A 17,719-nucleotide genomic window follows, 5' to 3' on the forward strand; every position below is an offset into this window, starting at 1 on the left:
GCCCCAAGCTGTGCACCTTTCCACAAAAGAGATTTTCCACTCCACTCCCCAGGAGGGAAAATCATGAGAGACTCCTGGCTTTCCCTGCTCTCTCTTCTTCCTCATTGCAGGAGGAGGAATGCCTTACTTGATAGGCGAGACTGGAAAAAGGACTAAGTGCCTCTTAAACACTCATATGGTGCTTACTATGTGCCAGACACAGTCCCAAAGCCTTTACAATTATGAACGCATTGGATGGTCACAAGAATTCTGGGATATGGGTACCATTACTAAGGCCGTTTTGCAGGTGAAAACTGGGTCAGAGGCATGAAGTCCCTTGCCAAGGTCACTTGCAGCCAGTGCCTGGGTTTGAACTTGGTCAGTCCAGTTCCAGAGTCTGTGCACTATGCTGCCTCTTGCTGCACATAGCTTGGGCCCTTTCTCTCTCTCTGAGGAGGTTCTGCTCTCACCCTGCCTGCTGGGTGTGCAGCTGTGACACAGGGAGGGTGTACCAGCTCTGGGGACCCAGCCCTGCCTCAGATGTGTGACCCCACAGTCCAGACTAGGGGAGAGGAGTAGAAAGCCCCACAGTGGCCATACAACCAGACCACATTCTCTGATCTGCTAAAGCTGATCTCTAAGCTGCTGACCTGCCTGATGCCTGAGCTGGAAGGGAACGTGCAGGGTGATTAACATTCACTCCTTAACCCTAGAGACAGAAAGATGACCAGGCACAGGCATGTTCTCCAGGGACTCGTAAAGGTGATGTACTCAAAGTTGCCTATCATAGTGGGCTCTCAGCTGAAAGTGAGGCAGTGGTTCCCTTCACAGATGGGAGAAACAGCCAGGGGAGAGGTGCAAGCAAAAGGTCCCTACTATCAAACGCAGATGTGAATTCTAACCCCACCACTGACTTGCTGTGTGACCCCAAGTGAGTCATTTACCCTCCCTGTGCCTGCGTCCTCATCTATACAGTAAGGATAGTAATCCATACCCCTGACAGGCACTGAAAGGGTTAGATGAGATCAGTTGTGAAATTTCCCCAGCCAAGTGAGCCCTCTGTAGGCGATTAACTAATGCTGTCCCTTCCCTCTGTGCTTTCAGGGATGCCTCAGCATCTGGCATGTGGCAGGTGCCCAAGGGTAAGGTGATGACTCAATGAACCATGGTGCTTTCTCTCACATTCCTTAATCTGCAGAGCAATCCTATACCAGAGACACTTTCATCCCTGTTTTATAAATGGAGTACTGAGGCTCAGAGAGGTGACATGCCCAGGGTGGCTTGGCAGTAGGGCCAGGGCAAGACTTACGCCTGGCTGAGCCACAGGTGGGGCTGAGGCCTTGCCTCCGCGACAGTCCCCAGTGGCTCTGCTCTGGAGTCATGTCCGTGAAAGTGCACACTCAGCGAGCGCGGGAGGGAATCGCAGACCCCTGCGAAACCAGGAAATGATTGCCTGGCTGCCTCCCAACCCAGACCGGATTAAAGAGCAGTAACCAGATCCTGTCGGGGATGAAGGGGAAACCGAGGCGGATGACATGAGTGATGAGAGATGCTCGCACATCATGAAGAAGGGGCCTCCTCTTTCCCCACATCTGGAGGGTTGTGTGGGCCTTGTTTGATTTCATTTCATTCTGCCAGAAAGATGCAGACCTCCTGGCCAGAGTTCAGAGCAGTCAGAAGGGATGATTCAGAGCCAGGGGACACATGTGTGAGGAAAGATTAGCAGCGGAGGAAGAGATGAGGCCAGGGTGACTCAGGGCAGATCAAAGCTGTGGGGCTCAGCGAGATGAGATGAGGAATCTTTTCCTGGGGCTGTGGGGCCAGGGTGACTCTGGAGGCAAGAGGGAAACTCAGGAACGCCTTGGAACTTCGGGCCAGGGCGGGGATCTAAGGTCCTGAATGGGGAACAGGAGGGAAGCTGCACCCTTGGGTGTCGGTGGCGCAGGTCCTGTGGGTGCGTGTTGGTCAGTATGGTGCAGTGGATGGAGCACCGTGGTGGATGCCGTAGGTTCCTGTTCTGGCTTTGCTGCTGGCCAGCTGTGTGACCTCAGGCGGGTCACTTCCCTCTCTGTGCCTCAGTGTCCTCCTCATTCTGTCAACACACATTTCCTGAGGATCTATGATGTGCTGGACACTGCCAGCCACTGGGAAGTGATTCAGGGTGGAACCATAAAATGCAATGTAGGGGGAGTTATGCAAGCATCAAACAGGCACCCCTAACTGTGTCTGGGATGGGGGGAAGGCTAATGAGACCAGACACATGGCCAGAAGGGAGCTAGGTGAAGAGGAGGGAGAGCACTGCTCCAGGAGGAGAAACAGAGGTACCAAGGCCTGGGGGCTAGAGACAGCGAGACATGTGTGAGGATCCAGAGGCCTGCAGAGGTGGAGACACAACTGGGGAGGTATGTGGGGCAGCTCCTGGAGGGCTTGTGGACCACTATGAACCCGCAGCTTTATCCTGAGGATGTCTATCTCATGGGGATGGTGAGCCTCCCCAACCAAGGGCCTTTGGACCACCATAACCTGGCTCAAATCTTGGCCTCAGATCCCACTGAGATTATGTTAACAAACAAGCCACTTAGCCTCTGTTGCCTCATTTTCTTCATATATAAATTGGCAGTACCAGTCCCTACCTCATAAATTGTTTTGCTGAATAAATGGGCTAATACATATAAAGCATTTAATACTAGCATCCAGTATACACTAAACCCTCAATAAGTGTTGGCGATTATGGTTGTTGGGATACTATAAATAATGCTATCAGCAGATTGTCTGGCGTCTCAGAGTTCATCGTGTCCTCGAAAAATTCCTCCCAAGGCATCCTTTTCAATCTGGCTCCAGCCCTCGGGGCCTGGCCCTCCCCTGTCCCTGCCTTTGTGGAGGGCTGTGGCTGGACAGGCTGGTGAGTCACAAATTAGGGCTAAGGCCAATAGAGCCTTGGCGTGGTGTTTCCTGGGACCTCCCTCCATACCTTCCCCACCATGTCTGAAGCTGCCCCTAGACCCCCTGGATCAGAACAAGGGGCAGTGTTGGGGTTGGAAGGTCCCCACAGCACGGGTAGAATGGAGAAGTGGTGGGCAGGAGGTGTCTCCCTTTCACACTCCGTGCTTGACATCCACTTGTGCATGGGGGCCAGGATCCTCCCATCCTCTGTGAGCCCTCCCAGAACTGTGGTCGCCATTCCTGTTCACAGTCAAAGAAACAGAGGCCCAGAGAGGGGAAGCTGTTTGCCCAAAGCCACACAGAAGCTGGTGGCCAGGCTGGGACTCAAACCCAGGACTGAGAGGTGCACAGGGAGGGGCTTGAAGGCCCTGCTGAGGCCTCTGTTGTCCTCTCCAGTGCCTCCAGCTCCCCACTCCTGGCCCATTCATGCCCAGTCAGCCCAGCTTATTCAGCTTCCCCACACTCACCAGGCCCTCTGAAGCCTCAGGCTTTCGCACATTTTTCACCCATTGCCTGCCTGGGGCTGCCACTCCCAGATGGGACAATGCTGGGAAGACAGCACCTCTTCCAGAAAGTCTTCCCTGCTCTTTACACATCTACCCCTAGCTGGGTTGGGGCCATCTCAGCCTCCTCCGCCTCCCAGGATTATTACTTTCACTGCGGGTCATCATCTTTTACCTATAGGACTGAGCGCTCCTTAAGCATAGGAATGGGAGCTGAGTCATCTGTCTGCTCATGCCCAGCACAGGGTCAAGCACAGAAAAGCCTGCTGATAAGATTGTAAAGGGATGAATAGACAGACAATGGACAAGTAAACACTGTGGTCTATTAAATGCAAAATGGCCCACATCCTTCACCCGCTCCATGTTCACCCCATTGCAACGAGACTGAAGCTTCTCCCATCAAGAGGTAGACTTTGTTTCCTCAGCTCTTGAATCTGAACTAGTCTTTCATTTTGACCAATAGAATACATCAGAAATTGTAATATGCCTGATCCCAGATTAGATCTCAAGAGCCTTGTGTACTTCTGTCCTCTCTCTCAGAACCCTGCCATATCATGTCAACAATCCCGGACTAGCCTGCTGGAGGAAGATAGGCTGTGGAACAGAACTGAGTTCTCTTGGCCAAGGCTCCAGAGACATGAGAGAACCCAACTGAGATCAGCAGAGCTGCCACCTCACCCATAGCTGACCACAGATGCATGAGTGTGTCCAGAAGAACCTTCTGGTGGCCCCATAGGCTTGTGAACAATAGTAAATGCTTATCATTTTACCCTATTGAGTTTTTTGGGGGGTATTTATTACACAGCAATAGCTAGCTGATACAAACACATAAATAAATAGTACCATCAAGACACAGTAGTAAAAGGAGGAATGGAATGCCAGCCTCCTGGTATTCTCACCTTACACACGTCATGGCTGCCCAGAACAGCATCAAACAGCATGTAGGGATCATTGAGCAAACCCACCACCTCAATGGGTTCACTCAGGGCTGAGATGATGGTGAAACCTACAATATTACTGAAGTATATGGTAACCTGTTCCACAGTTACCCCTGTGGTTCCACAGTTACCCCCATTTTCAGAACGTCAGCCACAGACCTGAAGGGATGGGAGGGGCCAGACACATAAGGTATGAGGGCCTATTTTTGACAGTTTGGAGGCTAGGAAGGGATATTTGGGAGGAAACTGTGTTGAGCATCAGCAGATCTGGTACAAGTCCGTTGGTGTGCTGACTGCCCTGGAGTGAATACTTGCCCTGTCTGGACATGACTTCCTGTGAAGTGATATTGGGGTGGGGGAAGCATTGTGCCTAGTTCCTTGCTCCCAAGGATGTGAGAGAGCAGAAATTCCACTCACGTGCCCGACAGAGTACCTGGCACATGGTGAGGGCTCTATAAAAATATGTTGTATAAGCCATGTGCAGTGGCTCACGCCTATAATCCCAGCACTTTGGGAGGCTGAGGAAGGAGAAACACTTAAGGCCAGGAGTTTGAGGCCAGCCTGGGCAACATAGTGAGACCCTGTATCTAAAATAATAATAATAAACAAAACTAACTAAACAAAGTAATGTGCTGCATAAGAAGAATGTTAGATAAATAAACATGGATGAGTGAATTGAATAAATTCATGGAATCCAGATCTGCTGAGCACCTACTGTATTCCAGGCCCTGGGCTTAGAGCTGAGGCTAGAGGTACACTCAAGTCCAGGGGCCACTCACAGGGGAATCACCTGACAGAGCAGCCTTTCTGTCTTCTCTCTCTTCAGCTCCAGTTCCTCAGTCTGCTCCTGGATCAGGTCCTCCAGGTTCTGGGAATATTTCTCCAGCAACCGCAGCATGGAGTCAGCAAAACTGGTCTTCTTGCCTTGGTTGATGCGTTTGAACTGAAGATGGAACAAAAATGCCAAAATGACATGAAAGTCAGCACACCTGGTCCTCAGCTGGGAGTCTAGGGCCACGGAAATGCACCAAACAGAATCCCCGCTTGAAGGAGCTGCATTGTTGTGGGGAACAGATATGTAAATGACAGGGGGACGGTGGCTCTGACAAGGGAAAAGTGCAGTCAGCTTTGTGTCAGATTAATGGGTTAATTTTGTGTAGGGTGGGCAGGCAGCAAGAGGACTTTGCAAAGGAGCCTGTACCCAGCACAGCATTATGGTTAACAAACACAACCCTCTTGCACTGGGTCTCACAACAACACTGTGAGATTCTTTATTCTTCTCAAAGATAGACAGACAGACAGACAGACAGATAGATAGATAGATAGATAGATAGATAGATAGATAGATAATAGACAAACAGATGGATGGACGGACAGATGGACAGATGGATGGATGGATGGATGGATGGATGGATGGATGGATAGATGGATGGATGGACAGATGGAAGGGTAGGTGGATGGATGGGTGGATAGATGGAAAGAATATATGTAGATTATTTATATGTACAATCTATCTCTATTTCTACTTTGTTCCTCCAAAATTTTAAGGATGAAGAAGAATAAAAGCAGTACCACACAATAAAAGAATAAACATATGCGGATATTAGGACCAAAGGAGAGTAAAGGCTTTTTTTTTTTTAAAAAAAAAAAAAAAAAGGCAAATCTAGGACTGAAATCTGTATGCCAAATCCATGCTAGAATTTGGTCACTATTTTGGATATGAACTTCCTAGCAACAAAACAAAGAGGGAAATATAGATTACACAATCCATGGGGTCCATAAGACAAGGGAACATTAAACTAATTGCTCAAAAGAAATACAACTACTCCTAGTGCCAAGCAAAGAAATCTGGCAGCAGTTTTCCTAGGAAGACTTGCCAGAACCTTACCCAGTGTTGCTTGCACCTTCCCAGAGTGCAGTCAGTAGGAGAAGCAAATCAGTGATGGTCAAAGTGAAGGGGTTCATGCTTGTCAAAATCCAGCATCTTGAACTTGTGAGTGTGTGTGCATGCTCTGTGTGTGTGTGTTGTGTGTGTGTAGGTATGCACATCCAATCTCCATTAATGCCACGTCTCTCAACCAAATGTCTGCAAGGTAGGGAGTGGCAGCAGCCCTGAAGTGCACCTATTTTGTATTGTCCAAGAAAAGCAGAGGCACAAGCTTTACGGGGTGGGCATGACAGCTGCTGACCCTGAGACACCAACAAGGACCTGAAGCCAACTCCAAGGTCACCTCTGCATGGAAGGTCATCATTTCATAAATGAAGAGACAAAGGATCTGAGAGGTGGAATAACTTGCCAAGGAGCACACAGTGGTGGATCTGAGTTTCAAACTAAAGTCTTTTATATTAATTTTATCACCAGCCCTCCCCACTGAATTATTTTATCATTTGGAATTATACATATTTCTTCTTCCTTTGCAATATTAATTTTCTTGTCTAATTGCATTGGCTACTACTCCTAGAACAATGTGAAATGAATATAAACCTAAGCTTTTTTTTTTTTTTTTTTTTGTCAGAGTTTCACTCTTGTTGCCCAGGCTGGAGTGCAATGGCATGATCTCAGCTCACCACAACCTCTGCCTCCCTAAACCCAGGCCTTTTGGCTTTAATGTCAGTGTTCTTTCTCTTGTACCTTACTCACTCTCTCCTTCTCAAAGAGCTACATTTAAAAAAAATTAGTTATCTCACTGGATGGTCACACCTATCTGGAGAGTTAGGCCAGGGTTAGTTATCTTTCCAGGAAACATACAGGGAGGCTGAGGCCCAATAGGAACATTAACTTGTCCAAGGTCAAACAGTGGGTAAGTGGGATGATATCCACTGGATTCTCACATAGATGTGAATCCAGGCATCTGACCCCTCACCTCCCCACAGTATGATGCCATTTCCCCCTTCTTCAGGCTGAATTCATGTGTGCCCATCTCAGCCTTGTTTGCTGTTGGGCCTTGGGCAGGAATCTTGGGCAAGAATCCCACAGTCGCCCCTCACTCAGGGCAAGAGCTCTTCCCCACCTCACAGGGGGCCATGGCAACCTCTGATCCCCTGGAAAGATCCCAGGCTGGTGCTTTATAAACTGGTTGCTCATCCTAGTGCTGCTACCCACCATTATGGTGACTGCTTAGAGGTCATTTACTGTGAGCTCCAGATTTCTCATCTGTGGAGGGGGGCACCACCCCTGATGCCAGAGCTAAGTGTGGAGGGGGTGTGGAAAGAGAGGTGATGGGCAGGGCTTCTCAAAGGACACCTGTGTGCGTCTCCTTGGACTGCCTTGCTGCCTCTCTCCCTCTCGTCACCTGTCCTAACCCCTTTATTGCTCCCTAAACTGCTCCTTGGCAACTTTCCACCACAGCTGGGGAGTGGAGGATGGGGAGGGTAGGATGGGGAGGGGAGGCACAGTCCCCTTGGGTCTGATGGGTTGGCCCCATGGAAGCCATCAGCCAGCTTGGTCATGTTCAATCCACTGCTCACTCACACATTCCACTGCTGCCCTGACAGCTTGCACAGACTTGCCTTGCCCCTCCCACTGAAATCCCCAAGGCAGTCCTGGGGGTGCCCCAGGGCTCCTCACATTTTCCCCTCACTGACTCAGGAAGTAGTACTGTCTCCATAGCCACAATGGCCTCTCTCCTCTGGTGCCAGGAGGCCTGGTACAAGGTGGGGTTGCTGGCACAGCTCTGCAGACAGACCTGGGTTGGACTCCAGCCCCACCTTTCACTCACTCAGTTACCTTGGGCAAGTGCCCCCGCCTCTCCAGGCCTCATTTCTCTCCCATGAAGCCAAGAAACTAACACTGTTTCTTCAGAGGGCTGTGGCGAGGATGAAAGGAGGGAAGCATGGCCCTTAGCATGGGGCTTGACACTCAGGAAGGCAGGGGATAAATGTCCCTGGAACCGGTGGTCCTGAGAAAGCTCTCCTTAAAGGGCAGACCTCAGGGGTGACAGCGCTGGGCAGTTGCCTCTTACTGCATGACTTTCCAGGTCCCAGGGAAAGCACAGGGCTTGCAGTAGGCTAAGTGAGCTGAACAAATGTGCCATTTTTTGTGAGCACCCACTCCTCTGGGGAGCACTCACCTGGCTATAGATCTGGTCCACGCTAGGTCTGTCCTCTGGAGCTCCTCCCAGCACTGCTTCAGCACTCAGGGGTCACCAGCGGCCAGCACAGAGGAGGGGGAGATGCCACCCTCCTGATGATTTCTGCAACAAACACCATGTGGGTGGGCCTGGGGTTCTGGGAAGGGTCATGAAAGGAGCCTGGCCTCAGATCCTGAGAGTGTGGGCAGGGTAGGCTTACAGCAGTGCCAGGTTCTGGGCCTGAGGATATTCCTCAGCTCCTGTGTCCAGGGTATGGCTGGCCAGTGGACGCAGCATTGCTGCTCTCCTGGGTCTACCCTGGGTGTGGCCAAGGAAAGGGTCTCAGACTGGGAGCCAGGAGAACTGCGAGCTGGTTTTGAATTCTGTATCTGCCATCACAATACTAGGGGATGGTGGAGAAGACAATGATCTCTCTGAGCCTCAGTCTCCCCATCTGTGAAATGAGCATAATAAACTGCCTTCTTTTTTCTTTTCTTTTCTGTTTTTTTTGTTTTTTTTTTGTTTGTTTGTTTGTTTTTTTTTTGAGACGGGGTTTCGCTCTTGTTGTCCAGGCTAGAGTGCAATGGCGTGATCTCGGCTCACAGCAACCTCCGCCTCCCAGATTCAAGGGATTCTCCTGCCTTAGCCTCCAGGCATGCGCCACCATGCCCAACTAATTTTGTATTTTTAGTAAAGACAGGGTTTTCCATGTTAGTCAGGCTGGTCTTGAATAAACTGCCTTCCTGAGAAGAGTGCTGAGGTAGAAGATGATGGATGTTAGGTGCCCGGCACCTGGCAGACTCTCCCCCACACTCAGGCCCCACAACAACTGCCGCTACTCTGTTGCCAACGACGACCACCAATGATCTTGAAACCTTGACAGTGCAGCTTTTTCCTGCAGCCCTGCCACTCAGATACTGGCGTGCCGGTTCCCCACAGGTGTGAACGACACTGCCTGCTTATCATTATCATCATCATTATGATTCTGTACTCAAGAAAACCTGGCCACGCGTCATCCTGTCTCCACACCAGGCTAAGTCAGTGTTCTAGTTCTGCTGTGACTCTGAGCCTCAATTTCCCCACCTAACAACTGATGGAAATAACCTCTGCCTCGGGGGGCTGCTGGAGAGCCATGGGGAGCCGAGCGATTCTAAAGTAGGCTGGGAGGAAGAGGGGCTGACACCGAGCTCAGGCTCTGGAGTCCACAGATCAGAGCGGAACTTCAGATGACCCATTTACGGTACACACAAGGCGCATCACCTCTCTGAGCCTCAGCTTCCTCACCTGGAAGACGGGCACAACCACATTATGTACTTGCAAGGGTTGTCGCAAAGCAGAATGGGTTAATCTCCTCCGAGGATGGCTGGGATCCTCCTCTCGTGAGTGAGGGAGGTGGGAGCCCTTGGAGCCAGAGAGAAGTTTCTTTCTGGGTTTCAGTCCCCTTCCCATCCCTTTTTGGCCTTGTTGGGGATAGTGCAGGAGTCACCATCCCATTCTACAGACAGGGAAACTGAGGCTCCTGGGAGTGAAATCAGGTACCTACATAGGGCCAGTCAAAAGCAGACACTAGACCTGGGCCTGGTTTGCACCCAGCCTGCACGATCTCCTCTGCCCAGAGGTTCCCAGCCTACAGGCGTTAGACCCTGAGGGCCCCAGAGTGTGGGATCTGGGAAGTCGTATGTGCTTACAAAGGACTGTGTGCTGATGGAACCAACCATACACCACATGCACACATGTACTGCTGTTTTTCAAAGGTATGCAGATGGCACTGTAATGAATACAATACAAACCCGTTTCAAAGTGTTGCTGATTTCACAGCAGATTTTATCACTGGGTATGTTCTCAGTTAGTGGATATTAGAAGTCAAATAGTAGCATGTGAGGCTCTAACCATTTTTGACATTAAAATGGAGTCTTCATATGTGGACATGCTGGGAACCCCTGCCCCAGGCCAGGCCAGGTCTCATGCTCCCCTCACTGCACCAGGCATGCTGTCCGCAGCCCAGACATAGCCATGATTGACGGACAGTGCTGAGGGCTGAGGGAGGAGTCTGAGCGTCCAGCTCTGGCCGGACCTGGCTGGGCTCTAAGAGGGTGCCCCACAGATGACTCCAAGAGATTTTAGAACACTGAGCTTGGACCAGGGATGTCCACCCAATCCCAGGTCCACAGCTTTCCCTCTGAGAAATCCCTTCTCCTCTCTGAGTCTCACTTAACTCTAAAAAAGGGGCGATTAGCTACCTCCCAGGGTTGTCAAATGGTATCATGCACATGAAAGTGCCTTGGGAACTGCAAAGTGACCCCCCCATCCACAGGATCCTAAAGAGATGTTAGAGTCAGGAGGGAACCTGGGACCCCCCTTAGCACACTCCTAACATCACCTCACAGATATTTATTGAGCTCCCACTGCATGCCAGGCGCTTTGTTTACAGCATTTCACTGAATCCTCACAGTTGTTCTGGAAGGCAGACATCATGGTTCCCATTTTACAGATGAGAAGACTGAGGCTTGGAGCCTAAAAGGAATTTACTCAAGGTCATGAGGCAAGTTGGTGTGGAGCTGGGCTTAGGTTGGTGTTCCCTGGAGCCTGTGGCTTGAGCCCTGTACTCCCTGAGGCCAAGGAAAGCACACAGCAGGAAGCAGTGGGCCCTAGGCTGACAGCCTCCTCACGGGTGGCCAGAGCATTCCAGGCCTGGGTCCCTGCACCCAAAGCTGGACGGAGCGAGGCCTGGAGTGCCTTGCACTGGTGGCATGGTTTGCAGATCCCATCTGGCCAGCCCTTCCCTCCTCAGAGGCAGAGGATGGGGAGGCAGCCAAGGAGTGTTGAACAAATGGTCTGACAAAGCCCCCCTTCTTCCCACTCCTCCACCTCATAAATTTGGGCCTGGAATGCTCATTATTCATGGGGCAGTGCTGTGGTGGAGAAAGGCAGTGGGGCTAGGCCTCCTGTGAGTTAAAGATTATCCATTGGGGTAGGATCTGATGGTGGGCTCAGCTCTGTACTGGTCTGCACTGTGGGCCAAGGTGCCCAGGTGTCTGTGGAGTACCAGGTCCCTGGGACTGGGAAGAGGCAGCAGGAGGATGACAGAAAGAGCAGTCTGGGGTCCAGGGAGCCCGGACAGAGAGCACAGAGGGGAGGAAACATTTCTGGAGTCGGGCCCTGGCCCTGGGGCTGGAAGAGATAAAGTGTGTACAGGCCAGGTGATGATGGGGAAGCAGCCAGTGGTTATCCTGGGGAGCCAGAAGTGTGAGGACAGAGAAGCTCTGAAGGAGCCTGCCTGGGCAGGTAACGAAGCCCCCTGGTATTGAGCAGCCTGGCCACATTGGTCACGGGACTGGGGATCTGGCACATTTGTTATTGGATTCCCATTTATAGATGAGAAAGAACATTGAGGCTCAGAGAGGGTAAGCGGTTTGCGTAAAGTCACAGAGTAAGACAGTGACACAGCTGGAGTAGGGCTGAGCTCTGTGTAGCCTGTGCTGGGCATGGAGGGGAGGTGCAGTCGGGGCATGAGCACCTACAGGCATGGCGGTGACACTGGGGAGGAAGGCGGGATGGAAATTTTCACCCAGAGCGCAACGTCCTTAGCCCCTGGAGTGGGTCAGCTGCTATTCTGGCAGAGTTGCTGAAGGCAGCCCAGCTTAAGTCAAGTTCTCATGGTCAGACTTTAGGCGTGCGTGTCTATGTGGTTATTTTCAGGCCCAGATTTCCTGATTGCCATAGAGCTTCCCACTAGTCAGAGACTCTAGCCAAGGACAGCCAAGGAGGGGGAGGAGGGTGCCTACCTTCCACTGGGAATCCCAAGGAGCAGTAGGGTGGGTCCCGAGGCAGCACCTCCTGCAGGATGATGGCAGTGCTGAAGATGTCCCCTGTGAGGGTGCCCCACCCAGGGCACCCAGGCCTCGGCAGCAGCTCAGGAGCTGCCCATAGCAGCTCTGCAATCATAGGGCAGGGTCACGCCACCATCACCTACTGACCATCCAAGCCGGGCCGGGTGTATCTATTCTCCCCAATTCACAGGTAAAGAGCCTATAGCTTGCTCAGAGATGAGAAGCGATCAACTCAAGGTCACCAGTGCCAGAGGACTGGAGATTGCCCTCTCCCCCGACCTTACAAACACCTGGTTAAACAGAGGCCCCAAAACCTACTGGCAGCCCCCTGCGCTGAGCTGACATTCGGGGGCTGGCCAGGGTTGGGGAGCCTGCTGAGTGTCCAGGGGCTCTGCATAACCATGGTCAGTGACCTTGAGCACAAAGTGTCTGTCCACCACACAGTTTTGGGGCTTGAGGCAGCCAGGAGGGAAACATCAGTGGTGCAGATACCTCATGCCCTAAGATGGACATAATGGGGGTCCATTGGATCTGTAACGAAAGAGAGGAAACCTGGTTCTCTCGGAATTCCCAGAGGCCCCAGAAAGGCTTCCTGCCTCCCCGTTTACCTGTGGCCATGCTGTTTGGACATCCCTGGGTTAGACAAAGCTGAAAGAGCCCAGCTGTGGGAAATCTGAGCATCTCCTATCTCCCTGTCCTCCCCACTTGCCTGCAGTGCCAGGCCCAGGGAGGGATCTCACGCAGATCAAATCCAGCAGCAGGGAGGCCTTGAAGGTCCAGTCTAGGTGCAGAGCCTCGTTCCGCAGCAGGTTCTCCAGAACCAGAGCACTGACCCCAGGGGTCACGAAAAAGCCCAGTGGCGACGTTCTCACACTGCAGCTCCCGCATCTGTCAGGGAAATGGGCACCTTAGCAGCCCCCAGGGGGCCTTCGAGGGCTGGACCAGGTGCAATCCACATCTAGGCCACCTGCACTTAGCACCAAACACAAGGCTAAGCATGGAGAGGCATCAGAAATGTTGAATGAATGGATAGATGGACAGACAGATGGATGAACAGGTGGGTGGTGAGGGATGGATGGAGGATGGATGGATGAATGTATGCATGGATAGATGGTGGTGGGTGGTGGATGGATAGATGGATGGATGGGTGGGTGGATGGGTGGGTGGATGGGTGGGTGGGTAGCTGGTGGGTAGGCAGGTAGATGGGTGGGTGGGTAGTTGATGGGTGGATGGGTGATGGGTGAATGGTTGGGTGAATGGGTACCTGGTGGGCTGCTGGGTAGATGGGTGGGTGGGTGGATGGATGAGTGAATGGGTGGGTGGCTGGGTGGATGGATGGGTTGGTGGGTGATTGGTCAGTGGGTGGATGGGCGGTTGGTGGGTCGGTGAGTTGTTGGGTAGGTGGATGGGTGGTTTGTGGATAGGTGGTTGCATGGTTGGTGAATGGGTGGATAGATGGATGGGTGGATGGGTGGGTGGATGAATGGGTGGATGGATGGATGGGTGAGTGGATGAGTGGTTGGTGAGTGGGTGGTGAATGGGTGAATGAGTCAATAGGTAGATGAATGGCAGATCCCTTGAAGCCAGGAGTTCGAGACCAGCCTGGCAAACATGGTGAAACCCTGTCTCTACTAAAAATATAAAAATTAGCTGGGCGTGGTGGTGCACACCCATAATCCCAGTTACTTGGGAGGCTGAGGTGGGAGGATTGCTTGAGACTGGGAGCTGGAGGTTGTAGTGAGCTGAGATCCAGCCACTGCACTCCAGCCTGGGCGAAAGAGCAAGATCCTGTCTCAAAAAAAAAAAAAAAAAAAAATCTACTCACATACATTGCAAGATGCCCACTGGGAAATGCCTAACTTAACTTCCAGTGTCTTAATCCTTCTGAACTTTATTTCAGACTGTGGTGATATTGGAGATATCAATAAAATTCCCCATGTATCGAAAGCATGGAAGAGTTCTAGGTTATTTCACGTGTTGCCAGGAAGAGTTCTAGGTTATTTCATGTGTTCTCTGCAATCATAATCCCCCAGAAGGTGACTATCACTAGCTCCATTTTACAGGGAAGCTAAGAGTTCTGTGGAGGCAAGATTTCACCTGGATCTTCCTGACTCAAGTCTCATGCTCTGTCTCTGTCCCTCAGTGCCTCTCAGGATGGTGACGATCTTGGAGGTGAAAATGCTTATGTGGTTAGTGATGACAGGTGCTTAGGATCTCCCTGAGGGAGGGGACTTTGTCTCTCTTCTCCACTCTGTATCCCCAAAGCCCAGAACACTGCACATAAGTGCCTGGCACATAATTTATGCTCAGTAAACAGCAAATAAAAGAAATGATGGGTGGAGGGAGGGGGCTGCAGGATGAGGTCCCTTCATGATGAGTTGTCATGCGAGGGCATTGATGGAGGGCACTGTGCCCTGGTGGTTATGGGGACTGTGGGTTATGGGGTGGTGATGTGGCTTTAAGGATGCTGGCATGGGACAGTGACAGCAATAGTGAATTACTGTGATTGAGGCACTGGCAATGGGCAGGATCATGATGGCAATAATAACTTCCTCTTTGAGACCAATCTGGACCAGTAAGGGTCTCCTGAGCAGCGTTGCTCCCCACCCACCCTCTGTGCCCTCTACAGCCCTGCCTTCCTGAGGAGGCTGAGGCAGCTCAGGCGCAGTTCCAGGTCTCAGCCCACTTCAAACTTCTTCAGCCTATTCAAGGAAGAGCAAGAGGTTAGCTGTTGCTGCTCAGCTGTGGGACCTCAGGAAAACCCCTCTACCTCTCTCATCTCAGTTTCTTCCCCATCAATGCATTCCTTCTGTGTGTTCTGAGCCAGGCACAGCCTGGTAAGTGGAAACATTTGCTATAACCCAGGCAGAGCCGGGAGCCGGGCTTTGGCTGAAGGATTCCAGTTCCAGTCCTGACACCATCACTTTCCAGCTCTGTGACCTGGAGTGGGTGACTTCAGTTCTCTCAGCTGCAGGTTCCAAATCTGTAAAGTGAGGATGATAGCGCCCACCCACATCTCAGGGGCTTACTGAGATGGTGTGTGTCAAGTATGCTGGCCCCTGGTCTACAGATCAGCTTTGCCCTGCAGGCCTCAGGCCCTCATGACACCCCTAGCCCTGTGAACTGCTTGGGTGGGGGGCTCTGTGACCCAGGGATTCATGGGGAGGAGAGAAGGGCCGGTGGGAGAGGAGGGGTCTCAGATGGGGGCTCTACCCTTGCCTTGGCCTGGCCCAAAGCTAGCTATAACCCTGGCCTTCTCTCTTCCATCACTGATGGGTTTTGCCTTCTCAGCCTCACCTACAGCCCGTCAGCCAACTCAGAGAAGCAGACAAAACACTCTTTGTACACCATGAAAGCCTCCTTGCAGCAGAAAAGAAAAAAAGATGGAATTCCCTCAGGGGACAGGTAGAGAAGAAAGAGCAAGCAGCTCATGTCGCCTCTGTAGAAACACCTAGCCTGGCTCAGCTACCGTGAGAGTCTTGGTGTCGGTGAATTGTAGCATCCATGAATTGTTGAACTTCAGAACGACAGCACCTGAGAAATGGCAGCATCCCCAGCATCCTGAGATCTCGCTGAGCTCACCTTTGACCGCCCAGCCTCCCTGCCAGCTGGCGACCCCGGCTCTGCCTGAGGCTATCCCGGGTTGGGTGCTGCCCCCCACACATCAGGGCCTGGGAGACCCAGGATCTCACCTTACCTAAGCAGACAGGAGGGTGAACTAGGCTGGCCTTGGTCCCTAAGAGAGGCCCTGGGGTGAACCGCATCGGCAGCACCAAGGGCCAAGTGCCTGGGACCTGGTTGTTCCTTCAGGTCAGGTCATGAACCATGCTGGGCCAGGAGTTGGGGTCCTACTTCCCACTCCTAGCCCTGCTGCCAGTTTGCCAAGTGACCCAGGAAAGGCACTGCTCCTATCCGGGCCTCAGTTTCTCAGTCTGTAACAGAAGTAGGCCATACAGAGGCTCCCTCGGCTTCTCCCAAACTGACTGCCTAGGCCTGGGCATGGGGGTGGCAGAGGCCCTCGCTTGGTACACGGCCACACTGGTGGGTTCCTGGGGGCTGGCAGACTCTTTGCCGATCCCCGGGCCACTGATCTCAGGCTCCCACCATCTGCCACAATTCCCCATTCATCATTCACATGCAGCCTCTGGAGGGGGCAGGTGTGATCAGGAGCGCACACTGGGCCTCTGTCTACTGTCCGCTCAACTCAGCCCCGGCCCTACCCATCCATCTGTTCAGGGGCGAATGGATGAAGGTGAGCTCCTGGGCTGTCAGCAGGATCTGGTGGCGCCCACACCAGCTGCAGCTGCTGGATGCCCAATCTGGAGGCGAGAGAGGGGGCAGGGCAGTGGGAGTGATGCCATCGCCCCTCCCAGCGTCAGTCTGGCCTCTGACTCAGAGATGTCACCTTTCCTCTCCCCGTTTCCATTTCTGTCTCCCTGTCAGTCCCAGCCGGGCCGGGAGGGCACTGAACATTGTCTCCATGCAGCCCCTCTGCCTCGGGCTCAGGTCTGGAACCCCTGGGCCTGATGCATCTGCTGGTCCCCGGTTGCACCATTCCCAAGTTGCCAAGAGTCCTCATGCAGCAGCCAGAGAGGGCTGGGGGTGGAAGGCTGCCCGCCTCCAGATACGCCTGAGACTCAGGGATGGTCTGGATTCAGGGACGCAGAGGAATGTAGACCCCAGGGAGAATTGTTTTCGAAGCTGGAGGGCCCCTGTGGGTCGTTCTGGCCAACCCCCTCACTGTACAGATGGGAGTCTGAAGCTCAGGGTGTGGAGCACGTCCAGGGTCGTGGGCTTCTTCCTCAAGTCTCAAACGGATCTTCTCAGGAGGCAGCCAGGGCCTTGACAAGTCCCATTTTACTTACAATAAGTTCAGACTCCTTGTGGCCCATAAAGCCTCACCTGCTCAGGCCCCAAGCTCATCTCAAATTCTTGTCTCATCACCCATGACACCTCAGCCACTCCACACTCCCTCCTTCCTTTTCCTCCATCAACTGGAGCTCGCTCTGCCTCAGGCCCTTTGCACTTGCTGCTTCCCCTGACTGGTTGCTCTTCATCCAGATCCTCATCTAGCTGCTTCCTTACCATTTGGAGCTCAGCTCAAGTGCCACCCCTCAAGTGCGCTTCCCTGCCCATCTAGCTCTTGTTGGCCACTACTCCATCCCGCTCCTCTATCACTGTATCCTGTTCTGTTTTCTCGGTGGCATTATCACTATGTGAATTTAGTTATCTGGTTATTTGGTTATTGCCTGCTGTCTCCCCCTAACAGAATAGAAACTCTTTAAAGGCCAGGTCTGTCTTGTTCGCCACTGTCTTCCTGACACCAGACGTAATGGCACATGAGAGGGACTCAGTCCACATCCGTCAGATGGATGACTGTCTGAATGGCCACCATCAGCACCCACATCCCTGTCACCACCTCCAGGCACTACAGTCTTCTTAACACCAAGAAGTGG

The 17,719-nt window shown here is 52.3% G+C and overlaps 1 pseudogene; it reads right to left on the reverse strand.

Annotated features, from left to right (window-relative positions):
* LOC102133840 (guanylate cyclase D-like) overlaps nt 1-17,719 on the reverse strand; it is a 94,676-nt pseudogene that overhangs the window by 12,996 nt on the left and 63,961 nt on the right.

Source organism: Macaca fascicularis, chromosome 14 (assembly GCF_037993035.2).
Source record: "Macaca fascicularis isolate 582-1 chromosome 14, T2T-MFA8v1.1".
NCBI classification, from domain to species: Eukaryota; Metazoa; Chordata; class Mammalia; order Primates; family Cercopithecidae; genus Macaca; species Macaca fascicularis.